The sequence below is a fragment of the Bufo bufo genome, chromosome 2 (genome assembly GCF_905171765.1).
Source record: "Bufo bufo chromosome 2, aBufBuf1.1, whole genome shotgun sequence".
In the NCBI taxonomy this organism is placed as follows: domain Eukaryota; kingdom Metazoa; phylum Chordata; class Amphibia; order Anura; family Bufonidae; genus Bufo; species Bufo bufo.
In genome coordinates this window covers 148,857,728-148,873,707 of record NC_053390.1, presented here as the reverse complement: position 1 = coordinate 148,873,707, position 15,980 = coordinate 148,857,728, and positions in this window count along the sequence as shown.

Genomic DNA, 15,980 nt, shown 5'->3' with positions numbered 1-15,980 from the left:
CTAACAGAAAAAAAAAGACTAACTAAAAAAAAGGGGAAAAATGTGAAAAAATTATTTAATTTTTTTTTAAAACCGCTGATCAACCGTCCGAAGTTGATCAGCGGTGGGGTGTGCGATGCGCTAACAGTGGCCGGACGCTAAGAGTGCCGGCCACAGTCAGCGTACGCACACAAAATAATAAATAAATGCCTGCACCCCAAAAAAGTTGTGGGGGGGCAAGCGGCAGCACCCCTGGGGGGTCTAGGGTCACACAGCTGTGCTGTGGACCCCAGACACCCTACTTAGGGTGATGCAAGAAAACTTTTTTTTACCACTAACTTTCCGTTTATTTTCCCTGCCTAGCCCAACCTTTCCCTAGACTTTCCCTAATTACCTGAAGATAGGATGGGGGGTGCTGGGGCACAGATCAGGTCCTGGGGGCAAGGATGGGTGCTGGGGCACAGATGGGGTGATGCTCCACACGTGCAGGCAGCGCTCCTCTCTCCTCGGGCTCCGGACACAAAAGGAGGAGGAGAGGAGCGCTGCTATCATTTGAATCTCCCGCCGGCCCGCCCTCCTACCAATCAGAGGCGATCCTGGAAGGTGATGTCACCATCACCACTCAGGATCTAAGGATGGCGATTGGTGGGGTAAAAACACACCACCGATCACCATCCTGTTCCGGGTTATCGGGTCCTCAGAGACCCGAATAACCCGGAAACGCAGCAAACCGCAGGTCTGGATTGACCTGCGGTTTGCTGCGATCGCCTACATGGGTGGGGTCACAGGACCCCCCGGCGCATATGCCCCAGGTGCCTGCTCAATGATTTGAGCAGGCACCGGGTTCCGATCACCGCCGGCCGCGCGGCAGTGATCGAAAATACACAGGGCGTACAGGTACGCCCTGTGTCCTTAAGTACCAGGACATAAGGGCATACCTGTACGCCCTGTGTCCAGAAGAGGTTAACAAATACTAAAGGCCTCTTTACACAGGCTGAAAATCCACCAGATAATCGCTAACACGCCTTCATAGGAATACTTGTTAACGATTATCTGGTGGTGCAAAGGTGCTGCCGATTACCTGTTGAATGAGCAAAACGTTAATTTATCGAGTAATATGATTGTTTGTGCAGGCACCTAAGTTGTTGTTGGACGGCAGCAGATCATGGTGTCTAAACAGTACTCTGCAGCTGGCAAACAATAAGTCTGTATAGGGATAAGTGATGGCATTAGTGATCGCTCCTCCCCATACTGTGGAGAAGATTGCTGCATACAAATTCAGCGCTCTCCTTTGCTGACGAGCAGGCAATTGTCGGGAAGGCATGCTTCCTTTCCAACAATTGTTGGGTGTCAAGTGACCTTTAGTGTTCTTGAACAACCAGAATCAGTTTTTGAGGTAACAATTTAAAGCAGTTGTTCACAATGAAAATTATTTTAGGATTATGAGTAGAGATGCTTCGTGCCGCCATCTTGCTTGAAGATCTTGCGCTAAATCTCAAGCGGCCCCAGATGACGTTGTTACATGTGCACAGGATTTTGTCTGACGTCTTCAATCAAGATGGCAGCGGCCGGCCCGTCACGATCAAATGTAGGAGTTATGATTTTTTTTTGTTTTCTACACCATTTCAAGTTAAATCAATTTGCTACCACGAAGCACAAGGAATTTATCCTGAAATTCGGATCAAATTCCCCTTCGTTGGATTCGATTCGCTCACCTATAACTATGAGCAATGGGTGCTGTTGATGCAATTGATGTTATCTAACCTAAGGAAGTAATAACTAGAAAGTGATACAAATTGCATGAAAAGCAGGGACATACAGGTAGCTATAGGGGAAGCAGAGGAAGTGGCTGCTTTGGGGTCCGAACTCAAAAGGGCCCCACCCATGATGAGGACTAAAAGATTTTATTGCCAGTTTTATATGACATTATATACAGTGACACTGTAGGAAATGGAAGGACCAGCTGCAGGGCCTCATCTGAGAGTGTGATCTTGATTAGCCACAGGAGTGGGGGTTGCGCAGGAGGAGGGATTTCAAAGAAGTTTCTGGGAGGGGGAGGCCCATTCAAAAATCGGCTCTGGGGATCAGTCATTTTTATTTATGCTACTGCTGAAAACATTGAGTGGTGCAATCGTGCCATTGATTGCAATAGTTCAGAACTCTGAGTAATGGATTTGGAGGTTGAGCCTAACAAAATTATTTGTATCTTAAGGCAAAAACTGAAGGGGATGTCAAGACCGGCGCCGAAAGTGTGAGTCTTGATAAATCTCCAGCTAGGAATCCGGTCTCTGCTGTAAAATGACCTATAGCACCATATTGTGGAAATATTCTTCCCTACAAGCAATGTGTCCAGTGGAACCTGCTTCTGCATGAATTCTGAGCAAATGTAAGTAGAATAAAGCATCATAGAAGTCTAGGAAAGTTATAGTACAACTCATTACAACCTGGAACATTAAAGCCTCATTCTAGGCAAAAGCCAATTTTTTTTTGCCTACATTTTACAGGGAGATTTATCATGAGAGTAATATTTGAAGTTAGTCTTGCTTGAGTTAGCATTGGTCAAATTTATCAAACATTGCATGTTGTTAAATTTCAAGCATCTTTATACTTTTGTCAAAAAATCATACTCCACCACCTCCTGGAGTGTGTTTTTTACATTTTTGAGACCTTCGTTTAAAAAAAGTTGCAGTGTAATAAATCTGAAATGAAACTAATTAACATTGCTAACCCATGCCCACCTTCTCACCCACTTATCAAAACTGGAGTGAGTGGTGTAAAAATGCAAAACGTTGCAAATTTTTGCACAATTTAGCCAAAAAAGTTGCAAAAGACCTATTTTGTGCCTTTTTAAAGACAGAATTCTGGAATGCAGTACTTCATAAATCCTCCCTATGCATTTATTAATTTTCAGCTCCTTACAAACTTATCTTATTTTAGGATAAACCATGAAATACGGGTTTCATGTGATTGGAGTCAATAAACTCTGCATATTTAAGATCACATTTTTGAAAGACGACTAAACCACCAATCGCTTTAATTTAGTTGTTATCATTTCAAATGGCTTATTATTAACCCCAGGGTGTAGCTGTAGCTCTGTGGGTAATAATAAGTATAAAACGCAACAGAGCATTAAGACAATTTTCAAGTAGTTTATGCATTGTGTTGTTTTTATCCAGTGCCATCTGTCAGATATTCATGCGATCTCGCCCATAGGAGTAAGACGTTGGTGTTATGAGTCTAATAGATTATGATAAAGATGCTTATAAATCTTATGATTATAAGTCTGTAAAAATAATTATACAAAGTAAAAATTGTCATCTGGAAAAACAACATGTAACAAATCTTTGAGAAATAAAGTTACTAGGAGGAAGAAAATGGCTGTAGGTATTGTTGCTATTATTTTAATTTAATTTCGGCATGCGCTGCTGCTGGATGCTCCATGATATGTTTATAGCATGATGCTTATTACCTCACTGTATGTAGTATGTGCAATAGTGTAAATGGAGAACAGGAGGCTTCATTGTAAATGTAAAAGTTAGCACCCTTTCATGTTTTGCTTAACACCACCACTTTCTACTTCCTACTTCCTTCTTGCATGACCACCACACAACATTTATGATTAGTGGTGATTACCATTGATGGCTATGGAGTGTAGGGTTACTCAAAACTGCAATTTTTTGTGATTGTAGCATTTGCAGAGTTGAATTCCTGAATGCAGACCTAGGCATGCATCCCTATGAAACACAAACCATGTAACAGCTTCTCTCCCATACCTATTTAATGCAGAACATTTCCAACCCATGAAAGTGTTTAAAGACACAGTGTTATGGGATAAAAAAGTGGATTGTTGTGGGACCAAACACCCAAAAATAATACAGCCATTGTTTCTGACCACCTTGCCCAGTTGGAGTTGGCAGCATGACACAGCGGGGTGTTTGCTTAGCAACTGCTTACCAGTGTGCCTACTTTCATCAAGGCCACTCAGCTCCAACACCTCATGGCAACGCTTGTCTTGACACATGTGATAGGAAGGAGTGGGAGCAATGCCGTGCTGCTGTTGAGGACCGGAAGGTGTCCATGGAGGAGGAGGTGGATAAGTGCCTGGTGTGGGAGCCAGACTGACAAAATCGTAGGGGTGTCAAAAGGACATGATCCCATTGCTGAGATGCTGCCTCACTGCTGCTGCTAAAAAAAACAGCATTGACCTGGTGGGCCATGAAACACATGTACTGTACTGTAACAGCTCGTCCAGGTGTCCACCATGGTGTGCACCTTGCTGCATGGCAACAATTGTCAGAGGTGGCTGTTTGGTAGAAATAATCCTGACTAGGTGTCTTCCAGTAAGGCTGAGTGCATGACATCAGCTCCCTAAAGGCAGCAGGTTCTACTAAATAAAACAGCACCGACTGCACCACAAGCAACTTGGCAAGTTGGGGGTTCAGCTTTTAGACATGCTAATTGCTGGTCTATAATAGTTTTCTCATGGCCACACATTCCGTTATGGATGTCTCACAATGGAGAAGAGGGCAAGGAGGAGAACATTGGGAATGCTGGCCAGTTCTATTTTCCCAAAGGTTTGTCACGGAACCATGAACCAGACGTACAACAAGAGATAAGTGAAAATAAGAAGGCTTTATTGAAAATAAAGCTGTAAAGCAAAAGTCCAAACGAATGGTGAAACCGAAGCAGAGTCTTTGAGAGGCCAGAGATCAGGAACCAGAAGGGTAGTCAGACGAAGCCAGGATCAGGAACCAGCAGGGTAGTCAGACGAAGCCAGGATCAGGAACCAGCAGGGTAGTCAGACGAAGCCAGGATCAGGAACCAGAAGCAGCAGCAGTCTTAGAAGCATGTGAACACAGGAGGACCAAGCAAGGAACTGAAGCCACAGACCTCCTATATATATGAGCTAGGCATCCAGCTCCTCCCAGTGGGAAGGAGGAGCCGCAGGGTGGAAGGCTACAAGAAACCCAGAAACCAAGATGGCCACCAGCACATGTCAAACGAAGGAGAACAGCAAGAAGGTAAGACCATGACAGTACCTCCCCCTCAAGGGCCCCTCCTCTGCGGAGCAAAAAACGGTTTCTGAGGGAAGCGTGCGTGGAAGGCTCGAAGCAAGGCAGGAGCATGGACATCTGCGGAGGAAACCCAGGAACGCTCCTCTGGACCATAACCACGCCAATGGACCAAAAACTGCACCCGACCGCGGACCAGGCGTGAGTCCAGGATATTGCTCACCTCATACTCCTCATGATTGCCCACTCGGACCGGACGAGGCCGAGGAACCGAGGAAGTGAAACGATTACACACCAGTGGCTTCAACAGGGAGACATGAAACACGTTAGAGATCCGCATGCCAGGAGGAAGCGCAAGGGCATAGGCTACCGGGTTTACCCTGCGAAGCACTCGGAAGGGACCAACAAAGCGAGGCGCCAGCTTGGGAGTGGGCACTCGAAGGTTGAGGTTGCGGGTGGACAACCATACACGGTCTCCGACCTGGTAGGAAGGAGCAGGCGCTCGTCTGCGATCAGCCTGGAGTCTCTGGCGCTGCGCAGAGGCCTCAAGGGACTTCTGGATCTGTACCCAAGAAGCACGTAGGACGGAAAGGTGATCCTCCACAGCCGGAATATCCTGGGGAGAGAATACCTCCGGTAACACGGCAGGTTGGAACCCATAATTGGCCATGAAGGGAGACGTCCCAGAGGAAGAGTTCACCGCCGTGTTCCTGGCAAACTCAGCCCAAGGCAGAAGGTCAACCCAATTGTCTTGGTGATCGGAGACATAGCAACGAAGGAATTGCTCCAAGGCCTGATTGGATCGTTCTGCGGCCCCATTGGACTGAGGGTGGTAGGCCGAGGAGAAGGAGAGATGAATCCCCAACTGGGAGCAAAAGGCGCGCCAGAACCTGGACACAAACTAACTCCCCCGATCCGACACAATCTCTTTGGGCAAACCGTGCAACCGGAAGACCTCCCTGGCAAAAATCGTGGCCAACTCTTGTGCAGAGGGTAACTTCTTGAGAGGAACACAGTGGCACATTTTGGAAAACCGATCCACAATCATGAGAATGACCGTATGGCCTCGGGATGCAGGGAGGTCCACAATGAAATCCATCCCCAGGTGTGACCATGGGCGCTCCCCGGTGGCTATGGGTTGCAGAAGGCCCAACGGAAGGTGCCGAGGGGACTTACTCTGGGCACAAACGGAGCATGCCGCTACATATGCGGCGATGTCGGAACGTAGGGAAGGCCACCAGAACAGACGTGAAACAGCCCAGGACAGCTGATTCTTTCCAGGATGCCCCGCGGTCTTGGAGTTATGGTAGGTTCGCAACAACCGAGTGCGCAACTCCTCAGGCACAAAACATCTGCCGTTGGGTCTCCCAGAGGGAGCACCAGATTGAGCCGCCAAAATCTGCTCACCCAGGGGAGAGGTCAGGCTGGTGCGAATGGCGGCCAGGATCTGATTCGGAGGTATGACCGAAGTCGGAATCGACTCCTCCCTGGACAGCTCGGAGTACTGCCGTGATAGGGCATCCGCCCTGATGTTCTTGGAACCGGGTAGGTAGGAGACCACGTAATTAAAACGTGACAAGAACAGAGCCCATCTGGCCTGACGTGGTGTCAATCTCTTGGCCTCAGAAAGGTAGGTCAGATTCTTATGGTCCGTCAGGATGAGAACCGGAACCACCGAACCCTCGAGCAAGTGCCTCCATTCTTTAAGGGCCTGCACGATGGCCAATAACTCCCTGTCACCAATCTGATAGTTGCACTCCGCGGAAGACAGTTTCCGGGAGTAAAACCCACAAGGAAGCAGAGGACCCTCTGGTGTTCTACGCTGAGACAGAAGGGCGCCTACTCCCGTCTCAGACGCGTCCACCTCGAGGACAAAGGGCAACCCAGGGTTGGGATGCGACAGAATCGGAGCCGACACAAAAGCGGACTTTAGGGCCTCAAAAGCTCGGATGGCCTCGAGCGGCCAGACCTGGGAATTACTGCCCTTCCTGGTCAGATCCGTGAGAGGCTTGGCCAGCATGGAAAAGTCCCTGATGAACTTCCGATAATAATTGGCGAAGCCCAAAAAGCGCTGCAGGGAACGAAGACCACTGGGCTGGGGCCACTGTAAGACAGCCGAAACCTTCTCAGGATCCATGGAGAACCCCTCAGCGGAAATGATGTAACCTAAGAAGGTTACCTGGGATCGGTGAAATTCGCATTTCTCAAGCTTACCGAACAGCTTGTTCTCTCGTAACCGTAGCAACACTCGTCTGACATCCAGAATGTGGGCCTCCATGGATTCAGAATATACCAAGATGTCATCCAAATAGACCACCACACACTGCTGCAACAGGTCACGGAAAACATCGTTGATGAATTCCTGAAAGACTGCGGGCGCATTGCACAACCCAAAGGGCATAACCAAGGATTCATAATGACCGGTCCTGGTGTTAAACGCGGTCTTCCACTCATCGCCCGCCTTGATCCTTACCAGGTTATATGCCGCCCTCAGGTCGAGTTTGGTAAAGACCGTGGCCCCTTTAAGGCGATCAAACAGCTCGGAAATCAAGGGTATCGGGTAAGCGTTCTTGATCGTGATGCGATTGAGACCCCTGTAATCGATGCAAGGCCTCAACTCACCGCCCTTCTTTTTCACAAAGAAAAATCCAGCCCCTGCCGGGGACGAGGATTTGCGAATGTGTCCGCGTGAAAGCGCCTCCCTCACGTACTCCTCCATGGCCTCACTCTCCGCTACCGACAGTGGATAGACTTTGCCACGAGGAGGAACGGCACCAGGTTGTAACTCTATGGCACAATCGTATGGGCGGTGCGGAGGTAGGGCAACCGCGCGCACCTTATCGAATACATCCCGGTACTCCTCGTATTCAGGAGGCAACAGAGAGTCCGAGGAAGTACACAGCAACTTGACAGACCCATGGATGCAACTAGCCCCACACTGCGGTGACCACGAGAGGATCTCGGCCGATCTCCAATCGAAAGTCGGATTATGCTTCTGGAGCCAGGGGTACCCCAAGACCACCGAGTAGTGTGGAGACGAAATAACCTGGAGGCAGACCGACTCTCTGTGAACGGCACCAATGGCTATCCCCACAGGAAGGGTCTCATGAGTCACGTGTGACGACAGAAGGGGTCTGCCGTCTATCGCCTCAAGAGCCAGTGGGGAACCTCGAGCCTGCAGAGGAATGGAATTGGCGGCAGCGAACACACTATCAATGAACAAACCACCAGCACCAGAGTCCACCAACGCCTGGGTCGTCACCGAGCCCCCGACCCAGGAGAGGACAACAGTGATCAGTGGTTTGTCAACACGGGAAACCGGGGACGAGGAGACTCCACCCAAGATCTGCCCCCGACAGGATCTCAGGTACGAGCGTTTCCCGGACGGTTCGGACATGCCAACCGAAAATGCCCACCGAGACCACAGTACATGCATCGACCCTCGCGTCTCCGGAGTACCCTCTCCCCCTCGGACAGGCGAGCAAACCCCAGCTGCATGGGTTCACCCCCAGACAAGTCATCCCCAGGAGGCGTGGGAGGAGAGGGAGGCACGGGTGGGACAGCAAACGTAGGCGCCAATCTGTTAGAAGACCTCCGCAGGCTCTCCTTAAAGGAAGGTCTCTCCCTGAGTCTGGTGTCAATCAAAATCAGGAAAGAAATAAGAGACTCGAGCTCCACTGGTAGGTCCTTAGCTGCAACCTCATCCTTCAAGGCATCCGAGAGACCATGAGAGAAAGCAGCGACCAGAGCCTCATTATTCCAGCCCACCTCTGCTGCCAGGGTACGAAACTCAATGGCGTATTCAGCTACGGATCGTGAACCCTGTCTGATGGACATAAGGAGCTTCGCGGCAGAGGCAGCACGAGCCGGCACATCGAATACCTTCCGAAGAGAAGCAACAAAACCGGAAAACTCGGCAACCACCGGATTGTTGTTCTCCCATAAAGGGCTGGCCCAGGCCAAGGCCTTGTCCGAGAGCAGCGAGATCAAGAAGCCCACCTTTGATCTCTCAGTAGGAAAGGCATGTGGCAGCAACTCGAAATAAATGCCCACCTGGTTAAGGAAACCTCTGCACTGAGTTGGCTCTCCCCCAAAGCGCTGTGGAAGAGGGGCAGAACCGGTCATACCCCGAAACACCACAGGCGCAACAACAGGTGTCGGGGTAGACTCTGGCGCAACAACCGGAGCGGCAGTAGGAGCGACCACCGACCCATCGGCAACGGGAGCGAAATGAGCCGTGCGTTCAAGCAGGGTTTGCAACGCCACAGCGAACCGACCCAACAGGTGATCCTGCTGATCAAGTCTGGCAACCAGCATGGGTAGCGAGGATGGCCCTGTACCGTCAGAACTCATGGCTTGGTCCTAATGTCACGGAACCATGAACCAGACGTACAACAAGAGATAAGTGAAAATAAGAAGGCTTTATTGAAAATAAAGCTGTAAAGCAAAAGTCCAAACGAATGGTGAAACCGAAGCAGAGTCTTTGAGAGGCCAGAGATCAGGAACCAGAAGGGTAGTCAGACGAAGCCAGGATCAGGAACCAGCAGGGTAGTCAGACGAAGCCAGGATCAGGAACCAGCAGGGTAGTCAGACGAAGCCAGGATCAGGAACCAGAAGCAGCAGCAGTCTTAGAAGCATGTGAACACAGGAGGACCAAGCAAGGAACTGAAGCCACAGACCTCCTATATATATGAGCTAGGCATCCAGCTCCTCCCAGTGGGAAGGAGGAGCCGCAGGGTGGAAGGCTACAAGAAACCCAGAAACCAAGATGGCCACCAGCACATGTCGAACGAAGGAGAACAGCAAGAAGGTAAGACCATGACAAGGTTCTAGGGATGCCGCCTCATGTTCAGTAGGTCTCTGGTACCTATGTTTGTGTTTTAACACCTACAGCCTATTTTAATCCTACAGATCTTGCACAGCTGTGGTTTTGTGTACCGGCCTTGTGGAGAAAAAAAGCCATATGGGAGTTGCTTGCACAGAGCTACCAGAAGCCAAGCTTGGCGTAAGTCTGCCACGTTTTGCACCTGTGCCCGCAGTATTAGCAGCTTCACCAGTCACTGAGTTGACCACAATATAAGCAGATTTCACTCTACTAGTTCATTGGAGGTTTTTGGCTGTACATTGCCTCCACGCTTTATTGCCACCACTCTTCTCTTCAGATTTCTCCTCTTCCTCTTCTGCACCCTGATCTGGCTACCAGGTCCAGTCTAACACACAATCATCATCTGAATCCTTACCCTCCGTGCCATGTTTATCAGACTGTGATATATCATGGTGGGCTCCTTGGCCCCCTTCCCGATTCCCTGCTCTGCATTTGCTCTGACTGCCACTATTGCTGCCCCTATCACCTATACCATGGCTGCGGGTTCCACTATTACCACCACCAACACAGATATGCATGGGGTCCCCTGCTTCCTTCTGAACTTCCTCCTCAGGGTTGTCTAAATCCTGACTGCTCTCACACAAGTTGTCAATAGGGAGACTCTCTTGACTATCTTCCATGGGGGTTGTGGAGTTTTGTTGTGTCTTTTTATGAAAAAAGAAGGTGTCCCAATAGGAAGGGGCATGGAAGACAGAGAGGAAAGCACTGAAAGCTTCTCTAGGGTTGCAAGGAGGAGCAGGAGGAATGCTGTGAACCCTTTTTCCAAGGCACAGTGGCACCTCCACGTCATCCTGCTGTGACTGAGAAAAAAATTCAGCCATCCAATCCACAATCTTTCTCCTCAAGAAAAATGTTGCACCTTTCCAACTACTACTACTGCTTCTAGCCAGATAGCTGGTGCTGCTACTGCCCACATTCTGACTCTGGGATGATAAGGCCTGGAGCTGGGTCTTTTATTTGAAACCTTTCCATATTCCTGACATTTGGCCTGATGTACACAGTCACACAAAGTATGGAACAGTTTGCAATCTGTTTTCTGGAACTTAAAGACAGAGAGGCGCAATAAAATGCCCTTCACTTTCAACAAACTCACTGAAGACAGTGCTATTGACAGTTTATTTTGGGAATAATGCAGTATCGGCGCCACTAACAGATTTGGGTCTAATGTGCTTTCAAATATGCAGGTTCAGAAAAAAAAATACTCTAGTGTAAAACACAAGTTATCAACCACCCCCTCCCCCCCTTCCCCCACACACACACATCCACACTAGAGATGTCCCGAACTATTCGCCGGCGAACATAGCTTGTTCGCGTTCGCCGTGGCGGGCGAACATATGCAATGTTCGGTCCGCCCCCTATACATCATCATTGAGCAAACTTTGACCCTGTACCTCACAGTCAGCAGACACATTCCAGCCAATCAGCATACCCTCCCTCCCAGACCCTCCCACCTCCTATCAAAATGCAAGGACAGCATCCATCTTAGATTCATTCTGAAGCTGCAGTGTCACAAATTTTACTAACTTGTAATCGCAATGCAATTAATACAGGTTATATTAATCGCATTGCGAATTCAACTTAGAGCTGGGTTCCTAATGGTTGTATTGCTAGAATATAATGAAGATTGAGAATATAGTGCTATATTCGTTATATTCGTCAATTCTAGCAATACAACCATTAGGAACTCAGATCTAAGTTGTAATCGCAATGCGATTAATACAGGTTATATTAATCGCATTGCAAATTCAACTTAGAGCTGGGTTCCTAATGACCCTGTACCTCACAGTCAGCAAGCACATTCCAGCCAATTAGCAGCAGACCCTCCCTCCCAGACCCTCCCACCTCCTGGACAGCATCCATTTTAGATTCATTCGGAAGCTGCAGTCTTAGGGTCCATTCACACGTCCGTTGTTTCTTTCCTGATCTGTTCCATTTTTTGCGGAACAGATCTGGACCAGTTCTTTACCCATTCATTTTCAATGGGTCCTGAAAAAAATCGGACAGCTCAATGTCTGTTTTTTTTTCAGGACCCATTGAAAATGAATGGGTACAGAACTGGTCCAGATCTGTTCCGCAAAAAATGGAACAGATCAGGAAAGAAACAACGGACGTGTGAATGGACCCTTAGTGAGAGGAGGGACAGTGTAGCTGCTGCTGATTCAATAGGGAAATCGATACCTAGGCTAGTGTATTCAGTGTCCACTACAGTCCTGAAGGACTCATCTTATCTCTGCTGTAAGGACAGCACCCCAAAAAGCCCTTTTTAGGGCTAGAACATCAGTCTGCATTTTTTTTTTTTTTTGACAGTGTCACCAGTGCAACTCATATCTGGTGTCACAGTAGATTACATTTAAAAAAAAACTACAATTTTGACTGTGAAATAATAGCAGTCAGTTGCCTGCACGCGTGTGTGTTTCAGGCCCTGCAAGTGCATAGTGTTACCAGCGCAACTCATATCTGGTGTCACAGTAGATTACATTAAAAAAAAACTACAATTTTGACTGTGAAATAATAGCAGTCAGTTGCCTTCACGCGTGAGTGTTTCAGGCCCTGCAAGTGCACAGTGTCACACCAGTGCAACTCATATCTAGTGTCACAGTAGTTAACATCTTAAAAAAAAACTACAATTTTGACTGTGAAATAATAGCAGTCAGTTGCCTTCACGCGTGTGTGTTTCAGGCCCTGCCAGTGCACAGTGTCACACCAGTGCAACTCATATCTGGTGTCACAGTAGTTTACATTTTTTTAAAAACTACAATTTTGACTTTGAAATAATAGCAGTCAGTTGCCTTCATGCGTGTGTGTTTCAGGCCCTGCCAGTGCACAGTGTCACACCAGTGCAACTCATATCTGGTGTCACAGTAGTTTACATTTAAAAAAAAACTACAATTTTGACTGTGAAATAATAGCAGTCAGTTGCCTGCACGCGTGTGTGTGTCAGGCTCTGCAAGTGCATAGTGTTACCAGCTCAACTGATATCTGGTGTCACAGTAGATTACATTAAAAAAAGAAAAAACAATTTTGACTGTAATAGATTGAATAGCAGTTAGTTGTCTGCAAGCGTGTGTGTCAGGCCTACAGCGTCTACTCTGCCAACTTCTGCCAGTGCACAGTGCCACTCATATCTGGTGTCACAGTAGCTTTCACGTATAGTACAACTAAACTAATCTAAAAAAAATGACAGGCAGAGGTAGGCCACCCCGCAGGGGCCGTCGTGGTCGTGGTGCTGTGATTCCCTTTCGCCCTAGAATAATGCCCAGTGTTCAGAGGCCACGTACCCTGAACTCGAAAAGTTCTTAGGACATAGTTGACTGGCTAACACAGGACACCCAATCTTCTACAGCTTCCGCTCGGAACCTTGATGCACCATCCTCCTCCAGCTCAGCTTCGGGCACCTCTCAAGTTAACACTAGCCCGCCTGCCGCCACCACCAACACTAGCACCACAGCCGCTTCACTTGATCTGTCAGAGGAGTTATTTACACATCAGTTGGAAGAAATGAGTGATGCGCAACCATTATTGCCAGAGGATGTAGCTACAGGGATATGTCTCAGTCAGGCAGCATTACACACATGGACGTATGGTGTGATGATGACGATGTTGTACCTGCTGCTGCTTCCTTTGCTGAGTTGTCAGATACAAGTGAAGCGGTTGATGATGACAATGTGTCCGTGGATGTCACGTGGGTGCCCGCTCGAAGAGAAGAAGAACAGGGGGAAAGTTCAGATGGGGAGACAGAGAGGAGGAAGAGACGAGTTGGAAGCAGGGGGAGGTCGTTGATTGGCCAGACAGCACGCCAATCAACGCATGCTGTTGCCACCACCAGAATGGCGTCATTGCAGAGCTCAGGAGTGTGGCATTTTTTTTGTGTGTCTGCCTCTGACAACAGAGATGCCATTTGCAACCTGTGCCAAAAGAAACTGAGTCGTGGGAAATCCAACACCCACCTAGGTACAACTGCTTTGCGAGGGCACATCACAAACGCCAATGAAATCAACACAAGAGTACAAGCAGCACACAAACTCAAAGCCGCCATCCTCCTCCTGGTCCAGCATCTTCAGCCACATAACCCACAGCTGTCCTCCTTGCCCCCTCTCAATCATCCGCCACTCCGTCTCTCGCCTTGAGCAGTTCCTGCTCATCTGCCCACAGTCAGGTGTCTGTCAAGGACATGTTTGAGCGTAAGAAGCCAATGTCACAAAGTCACCCCCTTTCCCGGCGTCTGACAGCTGGCTTGTCTGAACTCTTAGCCCGCCAGATTTTACCATACAAGCTGGTGGAGTCTGAGGCCTTCAAAAAATTTGTAGCTATTGGGACACCGCAGTGGAAGGTACCCGGCCGAAATTTCTTTGCACAAACGGCAATCCCCAACCTGTACTCGATTGTGCAAAAGGAAGTAATGGCATGTCTGGCACACAGTGTTGGGGCAAGGGTCCATCTGACCACTGATACCTGGTCTGCAAAGCACGGTCAGGGCAGGTATATCACCTACACTGCGCATTGGGTAAACCTGCTGAGGGCTGCCAAGCATGGAATGCGTGGCTCTGCAGAGGAGTTGGTGACACCGCCACGACTTGCAGGCAGGCCTGCTGCCACCTCCTCTACTCCTCCTACTCCATCCTCTTCCATAACCTCCTCGGCTTAGTCCTCTTCTGCTGCTGCGTCTTGCTCCACATCAACGGCACCCCCCCCAGCTCCCCAGGGGCTATTCCACATCCCGGATACGACAGTGTCACGCCGTCTTGGGGTTGACTTGCCTGAAAGCAGAGAGTCACACCGGACCAGCACTCCTGTCCGCCCTGAACGCACAGGTGGATCAGTGGCTGACTCCGCACCAACTGGAGATCGGCAAAGTGGTGTGTGACAACGGAAGCAATTTGTTGGCGGCATTGAATTTGGGCAAGTTGACACATGTGCCGTGCATGGCACAGGTGTGTAATCTGATCGTACAACGCTTTGTGCATAAGTACCCAGGCTTACAGGACATCCTCAAGCAGGCCAGAAGGGTGTGTGGCTATTTCAGGCGTTCCTACACGACCATGGCGCACTTTTCAGATATCCAGCGGCAAAACAACATGCCAGTGAGGTGCTTGATTTGCGACAGCCCGACACGTTGGAATTCAACACTCCTAATGTTCGACCGCCTGCTCCAACAAGAAAACGCCATCAACGAGTATTTGTATGACCGGGGTGCTAGGACAGCCTCTGCGGAGCTGGGAATTTTTTTGCCACGTTACTGGACGCTCATGCACAATGCCTGTAGGCTCATGCGTCCTTTGAGGAGGTGACAAACCTAGTCAATCGCACCGAAGGCACCATCAGCGACATCATCCCATTTTTTTTCTTTTCTGGAGCGTGCCCTGCGAAGAGTGCTGGATCAGGCCGTAGATGAGCGTGAAGAGGAAGAGTTGTGGTCACCATCACCATCAGAAACAGCCTTATCAGCATCCCTTGCTGGTCCTGCAGCAACTCTGGAAGAGGAGTGTGAGGAAGAGGAGTCAGAGGAGGAATGTGTCTTTGAGGAGGAGGAGGAAGACCAACCACAGCAGGCATCCCAGGGTGCTCGTTGTCACCTATCTGGTACCCGTGGTGTTGTACGTGGCTGGGTGGAAGAACATACCTTCAGGGAGATCACTGAGAATGAGGAACGGGACATGAGTAGCTCGGCATCCAACCTTGTGCAAATGGGGTCTTTCATGCTGTCGTGCCTGTTGAGGGACCCTCGTATAAAAAGGCTGAAGGAGAACGACCTGTACTGGGTGGCCACGCTACTAGACCCCCGGTATAAGCAGAAAGTGGCTGAAATGTTACCGAATTACCGCAAGTCGGAAAGGATGCAGCAGTTCCAAAATAAATTAAAAAGTATGCTTTACACAGCGTATAAGGGTGATGTCACAGCACAACGGGAATCTAACAGGGGAAGAGGTGAAAGTAATCCTCCTCCTACCACGACCACGCCGGCAAGGACAGGACGCTTTACAGATGTGTTGTTGATGGAGGACATGCAGAGCTTTTTAAGTACTACACATCGCCACAGCCCTTCGGGGTCCACCCTCAGAGAACGACTCGACCGACAGGTAGCAGACTACCTCGCCTTAACTGCA